Genomic DNA, 15857 nt, shown 5'->3' on the forward strand with positions numbered 1-15857 from the left:
GCGCAATGCAACTCCGTGAACTCCGGGTAAAAAAAGGGGCGCAATGCAACTCAGGGAACTCCAGGTGAAAAAGGGGCGCAATGCAACTCAGAGAACTCCAGGAAAAAAAGGGGCGCAATGCAACTCGGGGAACTCCAGGAAAAAGGGGCGCAATGCAACTCCAAGAACTCCAGGAAAAAGGGGCGCAATGCACCTCAGAGAACTCCAGGAAAAAGGGGCGCAATGCAACTCCGAGAACTCCAGGAAAAAGGGGCGCAATGCAACTCAGGGAACTCCAGGAAAAAGGGGCGCAATGCAACTCAACGCAGCAGCGCCCAACAGACGCAAAATCAGCGTTCCTGGTAAAGCCAAGACCGGGTTTCCTGCAATTTTAAAGGAGGATGCTTGCAAACAAAGACAGTAGCAACTTAAATTGGCAGTTCAGAACAACGACAAAACTGCAAAGCGGATTGAGTCACAGAGCGGATTCAATGTCCGAAGCCGCCGCAAGTTGACGTCGATCCCAGTCTGACTTCAGCCTCCAAACAGATTGCTGCCTTTTCTCTTCTCCTCTCCTCTCCCTCCTCTCCTCTCCTTTTCTAGCGCTCTCGGAGGGGGCGTGTTGCAGGAACCCTGGTCGGCTGTGCGCCGAGTCTGCTGCTTTATACTGGAGACAAGGATCACAGATCCCACATCATCATCCGCCTGTCCAATGCCAGTCCCCAGCAAAGCGTTTGAAATAAAACCCAGTGGGGCAGCAGAAGCTGTAGCCGCACTCGGTTTACAGACAAACTTCTTTTTTTTTTGTTGTTACTTTATTTACTCTTGTTCAATATCATGAGGTGCTCTGACAGAGTGGGTGGAAACTGTTATCACTGGTCGGGAGGGTCAGTGGCCAGGAGGAGGCAGGTTTAACATAACTGGCAAAAAAAAATAGGAAAAGGGGAGATGAGAGTTTGTTTTACACACTGAGTTGTTCTGATCTGCTTGAAAGGCTGGTAGAAACAGATTCCAGGGTAATTCTCAAGAGACAATTGGATAAATGCATGATATACACTTGAAGAGTTTAAAAAAAAAGATAAGGCTATGGGGAGAGTGGGTCTAATGGTCTTTCAGAGAGCTATGGCACAGGCAGATGGGCTGAATGGTCACCCCCTGTGCTGTATCATTCTATGATGCTCCCCTCCAATTTTCACTCCTACACTTTTAAGCTGTTTCCTTTTTTCATTCCATTGCTTGCCAACTTAATATTTTCTGCCCAGTGGGTATTTACAAAAGTTCGGGCGGGTTCGGTGCTGGGGAGTCATCCACTCTTATGGGATATGAGTGCTGCTGGCTGGGCCAGAATTTATTGCCCATCTCTAATTGCCCATCAGAAGGTGGTGGTGAGCTGCCTTTCTGAATAGATAAACCGACAATGCTGTTAGGAGGGGAGTTATCGGATTTTGCAAACACATTCCAAATCCACGACCGCTACCATCTAGAAGGACAAGGGCAACAGATAGTTGGAAATGCCACCACCTGGAAGTTCCCCTCCAAGCCACACATCATCCTGACTTGGAAATATATCCTTCACTGTCGCTGGGTCAAAATCCTGGAACTCCCTTCCTAACAGCACTGTGGGTGTACCTACACCACCTGGACTGCAGCGGTTCAAGAACGCAGCTCATCACCACCTTCTCAAGGGCATGGACAATGAGTGCTGGCCTAGCCTGTGATCCCCATATGCCATAAATAAAATAAAAAACTAGGAGGCAGTGAGGTTATGGTGCTGTGGTAAGTTGTGAAATTGAATTGAATAAATCAGGTCATTCATGGTTCAGCGGCAGGAGGAAAGTGAACATAAAAATAATCAGATTTTTGTAAAACTACAACCAGTTTTTAGGGAAGGGGATCGTTTGTCATTCTGACCAATTGTCAGCTGTGTCAACCTTAGCTTTCGCTCAGTGGGTAGCCCACTCTTGCCTGTTAGTCAGGAGATTATGGGTTTGTAGTCCGCGTCCAGAGATTCGGACACATAATGCAGGCTGACACTCCCAGTGCAGTATTTGAGGGAATGCTGCACTGTCAGAGCTGCTGCCCTTTGGTTAAGACAACAAACCAAGACCTCTTTTGCCCTCCCAGATGAATGTAAAAGATTTCACCATACTATTTGATGGAGAGCAGGGGAACTCTCACCAGTATCCTGACCCTCAACCAGTATCACTAAAATAAATTACCTGTTCATTTATCATGTCACTGCTTGTGGGAGCTTGCTGTGCATCAAATGGCTGCTGTGTTTTCTGTATTATAATAGTGACTACACTTCAAAAAAAAACTTCATTGGCTGTATGATGCTTTTGGACCTCTTGAGGTGATTGTATTTTTTTTTTCAATTTAGGAAGACAGGAATGGGCAAAGGCCCTTGATTCTGTTCCACCATTCATTTAGATCAAGACTGATCAGAATATCAGCTTCATTTAATATAAAATAAAAACAGAAAATGCTGGAAAAACTCAGCAGGCCTAAAAGCATCTATGGAGAGAGAAACAGAGTTAACATTTCAACTCCATATGACTCTTGCTTTTATCTCAACTTCATTTACCTGTCTTCACTCTACATCCTTACATACTATTACAGAATCACAGAATCACACAGTGCAGAAGAGGCCATTCGGCCCATCGAGTCTGCACCTACACGTGAGAAACACCTGACCTACCTACCTAATCCCATTTACCAGCACTTGGCCCATAGCCTTGAATGTTATGACGTGCCAAGTGCTCATCCCGGTACTTTTTAAAGGATGTGAGGCATCCTGCCTCCACCACCCTCCCAGGCAGCGCATTCCAGACCGTCACCACCCTCTGGGTAAAAAATCTTTTCCTCACATCCCCGTAAACCTCCTGCCCCTCACCTTGAACTTATGCCCCCACGTGACAGACCCTTCAACTAAGGGGAACAGCTGTTCCCTGTCCACCCTGTCCATGCCCCTCATAATCTTTTACACCTCGATCAGGTCGTCCCTCAGTCATCTCTGCTCCAATGAAGACAACCCAAGTCTATCCAACCTCTCTTCATAACTTAAATGTTTTATCCCAGGCAACATCCTGGTGAATCTCCTCTGCACCCTCTCCAGTGTAATCACATCCTTCCTATAATGTGACGACCAGAACTGCACACAGTACTCCAGCTGTGGCCTCACCAAGGTTCTATACAACTCCAACATCACCTCCCTACTTTGGTATTCTGTGCCTCGATTGATAAAGGCAAGTGTCCCATATGCCTTTTTCACCACCCACTAACATGCCCCTCCGCCTTCAGAGATCTATGGACACACACCAAGGTGTGTTCCTCAGAACTTCCTAGTGTCATGCCGTTCATTGAATACTTCCTTGTCAAATTACTCCTTCCAAAGTGTATCACCTCACACGTTTCAGGATTAAATTCCATCTGCCACTTATCTGCCCATTTGACCATCCCATCTATATCTTCCTGTAGCCCAAGACACTCAACTTCACTGTTAACCACCCAGCCAATCTTTGTGTCATCTGCAAACTTACTAATCCTACCCCCCACACAGTCACCTATGTCGTTTATATAAATGACAAATAATAGGGGACCCAGCACAGATCCCTGTGGGACACCACTGGACACTGGCTTCCAGTCACTAAAGCATCCTTCTGTCATCACCCTCTGTCTCCTATAATTAAGCCAATTTTGAATCCACCTTATCAAATTACTCTGCATCCCATGTGCATTTGCCTTCTTTAGAAGTCTCCCATGTGGGACCTTGTCAAAGGCTTTGCTGAAATCCATTTAAACTACATCAACTGCGCTACCCTCATCTACACACCTGGTCACCTCCTCAAAAAATTCAATCAAATTTGTTAAGCATGACCTCCCCCTGACAAAGCCATGCTGTCTATCCCTGATCAAACCTTGCCTCTCCAAGTGGATATAGATTCTCTCCTTATCTTACAAAAATCTGCCAATCTCAATGCTGAGGGGGCAGAATAGCCGCCTCTATTCCCCATCTTCCAAACCTGCTGATCTTTTCCAACTGGGGAGGATCCAAATTCGAGTCCTGCTGTGGATTTAATTTGGTGAGCTCAGGTTAGGCCTCATGCAACTGGTCTTAGGCATCCTGATCCAGGGAGGGAAAAATAAATCAGCCAGGTTTCCCTGCTCCTGATTCCTATTGGGATATCTGTTGGGAATTTTTAGGAGTGTAACAGCATTAGCTGAGAAAAGGACATTGTCTTCTTCCATCATGGTAGCACAGCTCATTGCAAAGGTTGTGCATTAGGAATGGCTGCTTGGGTGAAAAATTGAACCACTGGGACTATGGTTTCCAAAGCTAAACAACTACTGGGAGTTCCCTCTCCTTATATCTGGGTCTGTTCTAGATAATGGATAGGAATCGTATGCTATAATTTGTCAACAACTCCATTACTGTACCATAAGATTATCAGCATGGTAGAAGGTGAACTGAATAAACCTTGGTCTCTCTTCGTCTGTTCATATCGCAGTCAATAGTAGTAGAACTGTATCCCGAACATAAAGTCACAATCCTCAGGAAAGGAAGAGCAGAGCTATGGGGAAAGAAGGAGAGTAGAATTGGATATCTCTTTCAGGGAGTTGGGAGAGAGCTGACAGAGATACGATAGATCACGCAGCTTTCTCCTGTGCTGCTTGATTCTATGAGTAAGGTATAAGCGACTCCCACAGGTCAGAGCTCATATCATAGAGTGGTTGTTGCAGGGACCACATCACAGCAACCAGAGTACCTAAGCCATAATTTGATGGGTGTTTATTTTAAAGGATGGACCATTGGTTTTCTTGATCTGTATCCATGACGTAGGCTTGAGTGTGCAGGACACAACTGCAAAATTTGCAGATGACACAAAACTTGGAAGTATTGTGAACTGTGAGGAGGGTAGGAATAGACTCAAGAGGACAGAGACAGGCTGGTGGAATGGGCAGACAAGTGGGAGATGAAACTTAATGCAGAGAATGTGAAAAGATACACTTTGGTAGGAAGAAAAAGGAACGGTGACATAAAATAAAGGATATTATTTTAAAGAGGAGCAGGAACAGAGAGACCTTGGGGAATATGTACGCAAATCATTAAAGGTGGCAGGGCAAGTTGAGAAAGCAATTTTTAAAAAAGTATACAGGATCCTGGGCTTTATAAATAGAGGAATAGAGGACAGAGCAAGGAAGTTATAACGAACCTTAATAAAGCAGTGGTTCAACTGCAGCTAGAACATTGTGTCCAATTCTGGCACTATAATTTAGGAAAATTAGGAAAGCGTTAGAGCAAAGCCTGAGACAGAGGATTCACAAGGTGCAAAACATGGGGATAAACTCGCAGCTTTTGTTTTTGGCAGCGCTGCCCCTCTGTAGAGGCAGCAGACGGCCATATCCACAGGCCGCACTGAACATCCCAACTCTGAAACACCACCACTGTCCCCGATTGGATGGAGCTCCTGGAAACAGCATTCCAATTGGCCACCTCCAGGGAGCTCTACACGGCAGGCCCGCCAGTGCCAGTGCACCCCCACCCCCCCCACCCCCACCCGCCCTCCCCCATCCTCCCACAGTCCCTGGCCATGGTCAGCTCCCCTGCTCTGTGCAGAGCCCACAAGCAGCTCAGACAAATAGGATGCAGTACTGAAACTGCCTTGGGCCAAAGCTACAATGATGGATATGAAGTGGGTACATGAAAATTGCATGGCATCCACCTCGATCTGCATGGGCGCAGATATGTCACGAATAGTGACAACCCACATCCTACCCCTGCTTACCCATGTAAGATTTTGGATTCGGGGCCACAGGCACCTACTATAGGCAGTCGACTATTTATAAGTAATTTTGAGATAGTTTATTAAGTTAATTATGAAGCAACAGTTTAGATATGATGTATTCATTAATTAGACAGAAGAAGTATATGACCCGTGACAGTTGAGAGTGGTTTACAATCCAAGAGGGTGAATGGACGGTTGGCACAGAGTGTGTTGATCTCAGTAGCCTGTGATAGCAGCATTCTGCTCTCCAGTCCAAGTGTTAGGGAACTCTTCCCTCAATCTTCCTCCTCCCCCTCTGCTCCATCTTCCATCTGAAGAAGGCAGCTGCCCGATGAGCACTGCCACCTGACAAGGATTACCCCCCTGTCCATGAGCACTTGTTAGTATACCCTTTTCCTGGGGGCTAGTAGCTTACCCAGCGTCAATCATCTATTCAAACCCTTCTGACCAATGGATACGAGACAGGTACCCAAAATGTTAGGGTGGTTACGACTTCCCCTCTTCGTCGTCCTGCTCGAGGTCAGCTTTGCAGTTTACATCATGCTGAGGGTCATTTCCTGGCCCTTTATAAACACTTACAAAGATAAGGGGGTACAGAAGACAGCATCCTACCATCTTAGGAATGTCAACATGGCATCCTGAACTTAGTGACCTCGATGTTTCCAGGGACTATTTAGAATTGTTGCCTGTTTAGAAATTGCCTTTCCTGAGAGAGAATCAATGCTGTTAGCCATGTTTATTAAAGGCTGAATGTCTTACACCCAAGAAAACAACAAAACCCCATTTTTAGCCCAATGTGGAGGAACAAAATTTGAAAAGAATTAATCAGTTTGAAACTGCTGACAGGGAGAAAAATCGGTTTCAATTTCCAAAGAAGTGTAGATTAATTAGGTTCCAATGATGGAAAGAAATTGAAAGGAAAGAATTGTTTCATTGTTTAAAAGTTAAGTTTTATTTTATTATATTAGAATAATATATTGCACTTTAAGGCTGCAAAATGCTGACGGTTGACTGCAAGGTGCATTGACAAAGTGCTGGAGAAAGTGGGAAAGGAGATGTCTTGAGATTGGGAAACAAAATAAACTTAAGCGGGTCCCATCCCCCAGAGAGGATAGAAAGATCAGCTACATTCTTCTCAAAGCTGGTCGTTCAACGCTGCAGTTCAGATACGATAGTTTCCAAGTCGCCATTAACTTGAGTGGAGTCAAGGCCCGGAAATGGCCCGGGCTCGCCATTATTTTTTGAGTCCAGGAGAGAAGGTTAACCGAGGCTGGAAAGCAACTCACTCCCAACACCCATGAATTTTGTATGAATTGTGCCCAGGCCAGTTTAGACTGTGCGCCACCAGAGGCGAATGCAAGGTCGGTGTTAGTTAAACCCAAATCCTTAGCTCGGCTCTGGTCCCCTCCCCCTTCCCTAGTGACCAGGACTTTGGGCTCTCGTTGGTCACTCTCTAGCTCTACTTCTTAGGCAAAAAGGCAAAAATCATTTTACCAGTTAGCTCTGCAGCTTGGCACTTTTTAATGATCATTTTTATTCATGGCTAATTTCTTAAATTATCAATTGATTTTTTTTTGCTCAGCAAGTTATTTATGTTTTATTCATACCTTAACTTTTTTTTTGAAATGCATGTTTAATGTGTCAAATCAGATCTCAGGCAGCTGCTTCTGGGATTCGCGTTGCAAGGGAATGAAAGGCTCAGAAATAGTCTGATTGCTTTTTGGAGGGCTGGAAAAAGAGGGATTTTTTTTGCTCCAGTAGAAACAGGAAGTGTTGAAAATGCTCAGCACGTCTGGCTGCACCTGGGCAGAGAGACACAGAGGGTCAATGGCCCTTTGTCAGAACAAATGCAGATCGTGGACCTGAAGCATCGACTCTGGGCAGAATTTTCCCGTTGGCGTGCGGGGGGGGTGCGGGACCACACACACCGACGCCTAAAATGACGCCCGGTGACATCGGGCAAGCGTCTAGTGATATTTCGTTGGGCGGGCGCGGGGTGATCTCAGATGCGGGCCTGCCATTAATTCATGGGCCACTTAAGGCCCTTGAGGCACCAATTAACGGCAATTTTTCAGGGGCCCCCACAATCTTCAGGTCGTCGCACGGGCGTGATGGGCAGACGGGTACGACACATTTGTATAAACCCCCATCCGCAGGCGGGATAAGAGGGGTCAGCGGGGTCGCGAATGTGCTCAGTCAGATATTTATTTTTGAATGTTAATGATACTTGCCTGTGTGAGCAGAAATACTTCAAAGCTCATACCAGCTGCTTGGACAGGACTCACAACCTTCAGGTCAGCACTCGACAGTGAAGATCCTTTTTGGGGCCTGAAAGGAAGGGAGGGCCAGAAAGGGGAGGAGGCCAGGAGTGCACATTCAGCCTCCAGGGGAGCCACCTTTAGGAGGAGAGGCGCAGGCACAAGGGGTGCAAGGCCAACAGGAAGTCCAAGAGGGAAGGGGCCGCAGAAGATGCCACTATCCTGCTGCAAGTGTTTACAGGCAGCGATGCAGCTACCTCAATATGTCTGAGGTGCAGTACCGAAGGAGGCTCCATCTCCCAAGGGAGACAGTCACCTATATCTGTCAGATGATCGGCCCTGAGATCTCCCCTAACTGTGTGGGTGGACACCCCATGCCAGTGGTTCTGAAGGTCACAGCCACCCTCAATTTCTATGCCTCCGGCTCTTTCCAGGGCTCGGTGGGTGATCTTTGTGGTGTCTCCCAATCACCTGTCCACACTTGTGTCAAGCAGGTCACAGACACTCTGTTCAGATGGGCATTGATGTTCATCCACTACCGCTGGGACCAGGCCAGCCAGTCACAGCAAGCCAGAGGCTTCTCGGCCATTGCTGGCTTCCCCCGTGTCCAGGGTGCTATAGACTGTACACATGTGGCCATCAAGGCGCCAGCAGGTGAGCCCGGTGCCTTCGTCAACAGGAAGGGCTTTCTACTCCATGAACGTGCAGATAGTGTGTGATCACAGGATGCTGATTCTACAAGTCTATGCAAGGTACCCAGGCAGCTCCCACGACGCCTACATCCTCAGACACTCCTAGGTGTCGGGGCTCTTCAGTGCTCCAGCCCGGCTGGATGGATGGCTGCTGGGTGACAAGGGCTATCCCCTCAGAAGGTGGCTCATGACGCCTCTCCGTCATCCAAGAACAGAAGCTGAGTAGCGGTACAATAGGAGTCACACCCCCACAAGGGCTGTGGTGGAGAGAACCATCGGTCTTCTCAAAAAGTGCTTCCGATGCCTGGACCACTCAGGGGGCGCACTCCAGTACCCCCCAGATCGTGTGTCAGTGATAGTGGTTGCATGCTGCACTCTCCACAATCTGGCGCTGGAAAGAGGGGGACGCTGTGAATGATGAAGGTGTAGACGCAGTTGCTGCCGCTGCACACGATGAGTCCAGCAGTGAGTCCGAGGATGAGCACGCACAGGGAAATGCTGAGGGGGTAGACGCTGACCCAGGCATACTCCAGGGAGGCAGAGACACCTGGGAGGCTTTAATCCAACGAACCTTCAGCTAGAACACCACAGATGGACCTCCAACAAAAGCCTGTGCTACATATTCGATAGCTGAGTGCTAAATCTGCCTGGATAGGAACATTAACTAAGGGCCAAGTCAATAAAGCTCAATGTGACACAACTCACTGATTACATCATGGGTAACCATCCACCTGCAGAGGAAAATAAACACCCTCAGCCATGGTCACATGTCTAAATTTAATGATATAACAAAATGATCTTAAGTAAACAAAATGACAAAGGTGTTATACAGCACACAAACTAATCATGAACTCATTGCAAGGCAACGCAGAAGCACCAGTGAGAAACCCGTGGTGTGCCTGAGGTGCCTTAAATTTACGTTTTTGGGTGCTACGTCTTGGTGCTGCCCCCTTGCTGGGAGTGGCTTCTGAGCCAGCCTGCTGACTCTGCTGTCCTGTTGGCCTCGATGACCTTGGTGGTCGTCCTCTGGCCCGTGGAACCTGTGCTGGCCTTGCCTGAAAGGGAGCTGCCAGTTCCACAGCTGGCATCTCCCCAGTCATCGCAGCCTCATTGGATGCCGCGGTCACTGGCAAAGGGGCAGAGAAGTTGCCGCCTCATCCAGCGAACCCCGAGAGGAGCCCGCAGAAATGATGGCCAACTGGGTCAGCCCTCCACCAATCCTCACCCGCTCGGCAGCATTATGAGCGTTCTTCTCTTGGAAAGGAGAGAAGAGCATTGATGAGTGCTACTTGTACCTGGAATTTCTTTACTGCCGGCCCACCCCAGCCAGAGTGGGACATATCAGGGCTCCAGCGCCCCCTCACCCCGCTGCTGCCGAACACTCACACAACAATGCCAGGCCTGTCTCCCACCCCCCACCTCCTGCCAAATGCAGCCTACATCACATTTGACACTACATGGTCCAACCTTGCAAAGCGAGGAGGTGCAAGCACGTGGAATGCAAAGGGCAGCAGGTGGATCAGTGCCCCGCCACTTGGAAGCTCCCATCCCAGTATGTCAGCAGCCTGACTTTGACATGTTTTGCATCTGCTGCACTGCGCCTGGCAGATCCTCAGGGTTGACCCCAAAACAGTCATGTGGGTCTCAGTGTACCACATGCCGTGGGGGCAGAACCCATCTCATCACCACCCTCTCCGGGTGACCTCAGCATGGCCAATGTCTGCTGGCCCACCCAGCGAAGGACACTGGCTGCCAACGATTCAATGCAGTAATTGCAATTAGAGTTCGTGGGTGGGGGGAGGAGTGGCCAGGGGGGAAAGCCTACCTGCTGGGTTCACTGACCAATGGCAACATGGCACTCACCCTTCCAGAGCGCAAAAGGTCGTTGAAGCGCTTGCGATACTGGATCCAGGTGCGCCTCACCAGGTCGCTGGAGCTCATCACCTCCACCACCTCCTCCCAGGCACGTTTCGTTATGTGGGGTGTCTCCTCCTCCCATCCCTCAGAATCAGGACCTCCCGCTGGGCTTCCACCTCCTCGAGGAGGGCAGCAAGGCAATCGGCTGAGAAATGAGGGGCACAGTGGCCCCCCTGCCCTACCCTCCTGCTTGGCCTGCTCACCAGCAGCGCTCTGGGGAGCCCTTCCGCTGGCCGTGATTCACAGCCTTTGCAAGGCTGCGGGAGGACATTTAAACAGGCCGCCGGGTCGCCATTGGACCCGGCAGTCATAACAGTCCCGCTGCTGCCCGCCCGCCCACTCCCACTCTCCTCGGGAGCCGCGTTTCACGCTGGGCAGGCCTTAATTGGCCTGCCCGTGTAAAATGGCGGCGCGGACCCGATCACGGGCGGCAATCGGGTCCGCATCCGCCCACGCTAGCTCCTGCATGGCTCGCCCGGCAGGCAGAAAATTCTACCCTCTGTTTCTCTCTCCACAGATGCTGCCTGGCCTGTTGAGTGTTTCCAGTATTTTCTATTTATATTTCAGATTTCAAGCATCTTCATTACTTTTCCTTCCTATTAATATGCTCCATGCTGGGCATTTATAAGTGTGGTTAATTTCAATTTAAGATGAGAAAATAGTTATCACTCAATGCAATGTATATGCTTTCTGTTAACAATGACCACTCGTGCGGATGAAAATAGCACATTATTACAGGTGAATTGGTTTGTGCTAATTTGCTGGAAGGCTTTGCCAGTTTTAAACTTGAAAGTGAAATCAGGAGTCATACGCCAATCAAATATGTCACTGTTAGTTCAAGATATTCTCATTTGTACACAGGATTGTTGTTTGCGGTGCTTGTGAGGATCAAGTCTTTTGGATGTTGCTGTCCAGATATTGCACAGGTCCAGGTTCAAACAAGTGCAGCTAGTTTCATAATATGAATGGCCAAGTTCTGTGTAATTGTCTGATAAAGCCATGGTTGTAAAGTGTATCATACTGAAACATAGGTTTTTGATGGACTTTATAAATAGATGTATAGACTACAAAATCTAAGAAGTTTTACTGAATTTATATGAAATAGTTTGACCCCCACTGTGGCAATGATTTCCAATTCTGAACACTTGAAGGATGTGAAGGTGGTGTAGGTGATTCAGAAGAGATTCACTAGAATGGCTCCAGAGATGAGGGATTACAGAAAAGCTGGGGCTAATTCTCCTAAGAGCCAAGAAGCCTGAGGGGTTTTGATGGAGGTGTATGAAATGTGTCCCCGGGCAAGGTCCCCCAATTTGTTATGACCTCAGACAAGATATCCCAATTTGTTAACTTCCTGAATGGGTCCCCAATTTTATTATGCTCCCAGGTGAGGAGGAATGAAGTGGCTCCCCTGCTTTATTCAACATCTTCAATTGGTTGCAACAAGGTTAATTTAAAAGGGACCCCTTCCCTCACAGTTACCTTTTCCCAATCCAAATGGATTTAAGTTTTAAAAGAAGCCAATTTAACCAGGCTTTCTTCAGTCAAAGAAAGATTAAATTTATTAGTTACTAAAAACTCGAGAAAAAAAATAAAAATGCAACACACGTGCACGCAGGTCAGAAATGAGAAGTTGAGTCCAAATAAAAGTTAAAATAGATATATAAAACAGTCCTTGGCTTGTCCATGAAATGTAGATGGCAAAATGTTGCGGCCATTAGATTGGGTGATTCCAGTAGAGCTGACTTTGGAAGTTTAGCAGCTGGTTTGGAGACATTTGGTTCTGCAGGTTAGCTGAAGAAGCTGACCGATTTCCTTTTTTGATTGTGGCTTTGCTGACTTGCCTCCAGCAACAGAGAGAGGAGAGAGCCTTTGCCTACAGGCTGCAAAGGGGTGCCTAGTCAATCTGCTTCTGCTGTGCTTTCATTGGTGCACATTAGCACACCAGAACTAGAACACACAGATCAGATCTGCAGCTAGATTTTAACACCTTTCCTTGTGTATTCCGGGAAGGGAAGAAAACAAACATGTATTTTGCCCAGAGTCTGTTTTCTTTTAACTCAGATTATTCCCATATTCTGAGATATAACTCAACAGGAGATGGTTTCTGCTGAGATGTGGTTATCAGCCTTCATTGCCTCTGCGACCACAGGAGATTACAGTTCAGTCTTTTGCATTTCATCTCTTCTTTTCAAGTGTCTCTGTCCAAAGTAAGCCTTGACACCTTTTTAGGTGCGACATTCCACCTTCTGTCTGGACTGCTTGGTCAAGTATAATCCATATAGGAATTTTCCAGAAAGTGGTTACTTTACATTCTCAGTCACCTTTTGTTCAGTGTCTTTGCTTTTTTGTCATATACAAAGAAAAACTCTTACATGAAGAGTGGTTAGGATTTGGAAAGCACCATCTCCCTGATGTTATAGTGGATGCAGATTCAAATTATTGATCAAAAGGAATTTGGATAAATACTTGGAGAAAAAATATATGGGGAAAGATGGGTAGGGGATGGGGGGAGGTGTTATGATGTGGCAGGCTGTATGTCCCTTAATATAAAAATCTTTCATGTCATCAATATGGCCTTTTCCTTTTGGGAAAGATAAACATATTGCTTTGCCTCAGTTATCTTGTTAGTTGTAAACATTACACCATCTGTTTGAAAATCACACAGCCCCTTCACTTATCTAAAAATGTAAATTTCATTCACACCCTATCTGTGGAACCCTCATCCTAGCCCATTCATCTCCATTTCAAAAGTCTGCTTTACACCCAACTCTTCTGATAATTTCAATTTTGTAGTCTTAACATCTCCAGTCTAATTAAATCAGCCACACAGACAGAGCCATCTACACTCACACCCATAAGTCTACCATAACATTATGAAAAATATGACAGTTTCATGACGGGGGGTGGGTGTGTGGCAGAACTGACATGATTTCTCTACGACATAATTGGCACAGACTCGATGGGTTGAATGACCTCCTTCTGTGCTGCATTATTCTATTCTATAGGACACAAAGCACCTTGCAAAGGTGTTCGATGGAAGCAGTCAAGGGTTAAGGAGGGGGCTGGGATAAGGGACCCAGAAACAGGAGGAGCACCAGGTGCCATAATTTCTCTAACACAAAAACAAAAATACCTGGAAAAACTCAGCAGGTCTGGCGGCATCTGCGGAGAGGAGCACAGTTAACGTTTTGAGTCCGAATGACCCTTCAACAGAACTAAGTAAAAATAGAAAAGAGGTGAAATACCTGGCCCAGCATTAGAGAGGGTACAGAAAAGATTTACTGGATGGTTTCAGTGATGAGGGACTTCAGTTAGATTGGGGAAGCTGGGGTTTAGCTTTGATAAAGGTTCTCAAAATCATGAGGGATCTAGACAGAGCAGAGAGAGAGAGATAAATTGTTGCCATTGGCAGAGGGGTTAAAGTGAATGGCAAAATAACTAATGGTGACATGAGAAAAAGCTATGTTTCTCAACAAGGATGTGATAACTGGGCATTTAGAAAAAAATGATAAAGTTGGGCAGAGTCATTCTGGATTTATGAAAGAGAAATCATGTTTGACAAACTTGGAGCTTTTTGAGGATATTACTTGTAACATTGATAAAGGAGAACCAGTGGATATGGTGCATTTGGATGTTCAGAAGGCTTTTGATAAGGTCTCACACAGGAGGTTAGAAAATAAAACTAGATAACATGGGGTTGGGGGAAATATGCTAGTACGGATTGAAATTGGTTAACGGACAGAAGGCAGAGAAAAGGAATAACTGAATCATTCTCAGGATGGCAGGGTGTTACTAGAGGGGTACCACAAAATTCGATACTAGGTTCACAGTTGTTCACAATCTATGTAAATGATTTGGATGTGGGGACCAATTGTAATATTTCCAAATTTGCTGATGTCCCCAAACTGGGTGGGAACATAAGTTGTGAGGAGAATGCAAGGAGGCTTCAAGAGGACTTGGACAGGCTAAGTGAGTGGGCTAGAACATGACAGATGGAATATAATGTGAATAATGTGAAGTTATTCACTTCAGTAGAAAAAACAGAAAGGCAGAGTATTTCTTAAATGGTGAGAGGTTGGGAAGTGCAGATGTCCAAAGGGAACTGGGTGTCCTTGTTCACAAGTCACTAAAAGTTAGCATGCATGTGCAGCAAGCAATTAGGAAGGCGAATGGTATGTTGGCCTTCATTGCAAGAGGATTTGAGTACAGGAGTAAAGATGTCTTGCTGCAGTTGTATACAGCCTTAGTGAGACCTCACCTGGGGTATTGTGTACAGTTTTGGTTCCCTTATCTAAGGACGGACATACTTGCAATAGAGGGAATCCAATGGAGGGTCACCAGATTAATCCCTAGGATGGTGGGACTGTCCTATGAGGAGAGATTGATAACAGTGGGTCTGTATTTCCTAGAGCTTTGAAAAATGAGGGGTAACCTTGCTGAAACTTACATAATTCTTACATGGCATGACAGGGTAGATAAGATGTTTTCCCTGGCTGGTGAGTCTAAAACCAGGGGGCATAATCTCAGGATAAGGGGCAAGCCATTTAAGACTGAGATAAGGAGGAATTCCTTCAGGCAGAGGGTGGTGAATCTTTGGAATTCTCTACTCTAGAGGGCTGTGGAAGCTCAATCATTGAGCATGTTCAAAACAGAAATCGATAGATTACTGGAGATTAATGACATCAAGGAATATGGAGATAGTTCGGGAAAGTGGTGCTGACACAGATGATCAGCCATGATCTAATTGAATGATGGAGCAGGCTTGACAGGCTGAATGGCCTAGTGTTCCTATGTTTCAAAATGGTTAGGATCTGGAATGCACTCTCTGAAAGTGTGGTGGAAGCAGATTCATTTGAGGCCTTCAAAAGAGAATTGGACATGCATGTGCAGAGAAAACTTTCACAGAGCAAAGGGCATCGGAGTGGGATTGGCTGAGTTGCTCTTGCAGAAAGCTGACAAGTACACAAAGGGTCAAATGGCCTCCTTCTGTGCTGTAACCATACTACGATTCTATATTTCAAAGTGCAGTGTCCACCTTTCATGCCATTGTTACTGTGGGTTCCACTCCTAACTGGGAGCTGCGGATCACCTCTTATATTGCATTATATTCACTGCTGTAAAATAAATGACCCACTTTGGCAAAACAAGTGGCAGAGGCTGGAAACTGTAAATCACAAAGCGGTATGTGTCCAAAGTCCTCATTTTAAAGCACTCACCCAACCTGA

Source organism: Cetorhinus maximus, chromosome 16 (assembly GCF_964194155.1).
Source record: "Cetorhinus maximus chromosome 16, sCetMax3.hap1.1, whole genome shotgun sequence".
Lineage (NCBI taxonomy): Eukaryota > Metazoa > Chordata > Chondrichthyes > Lamniformes > Cetorhinidae > Cetorhinus > Cetorhinus maximus.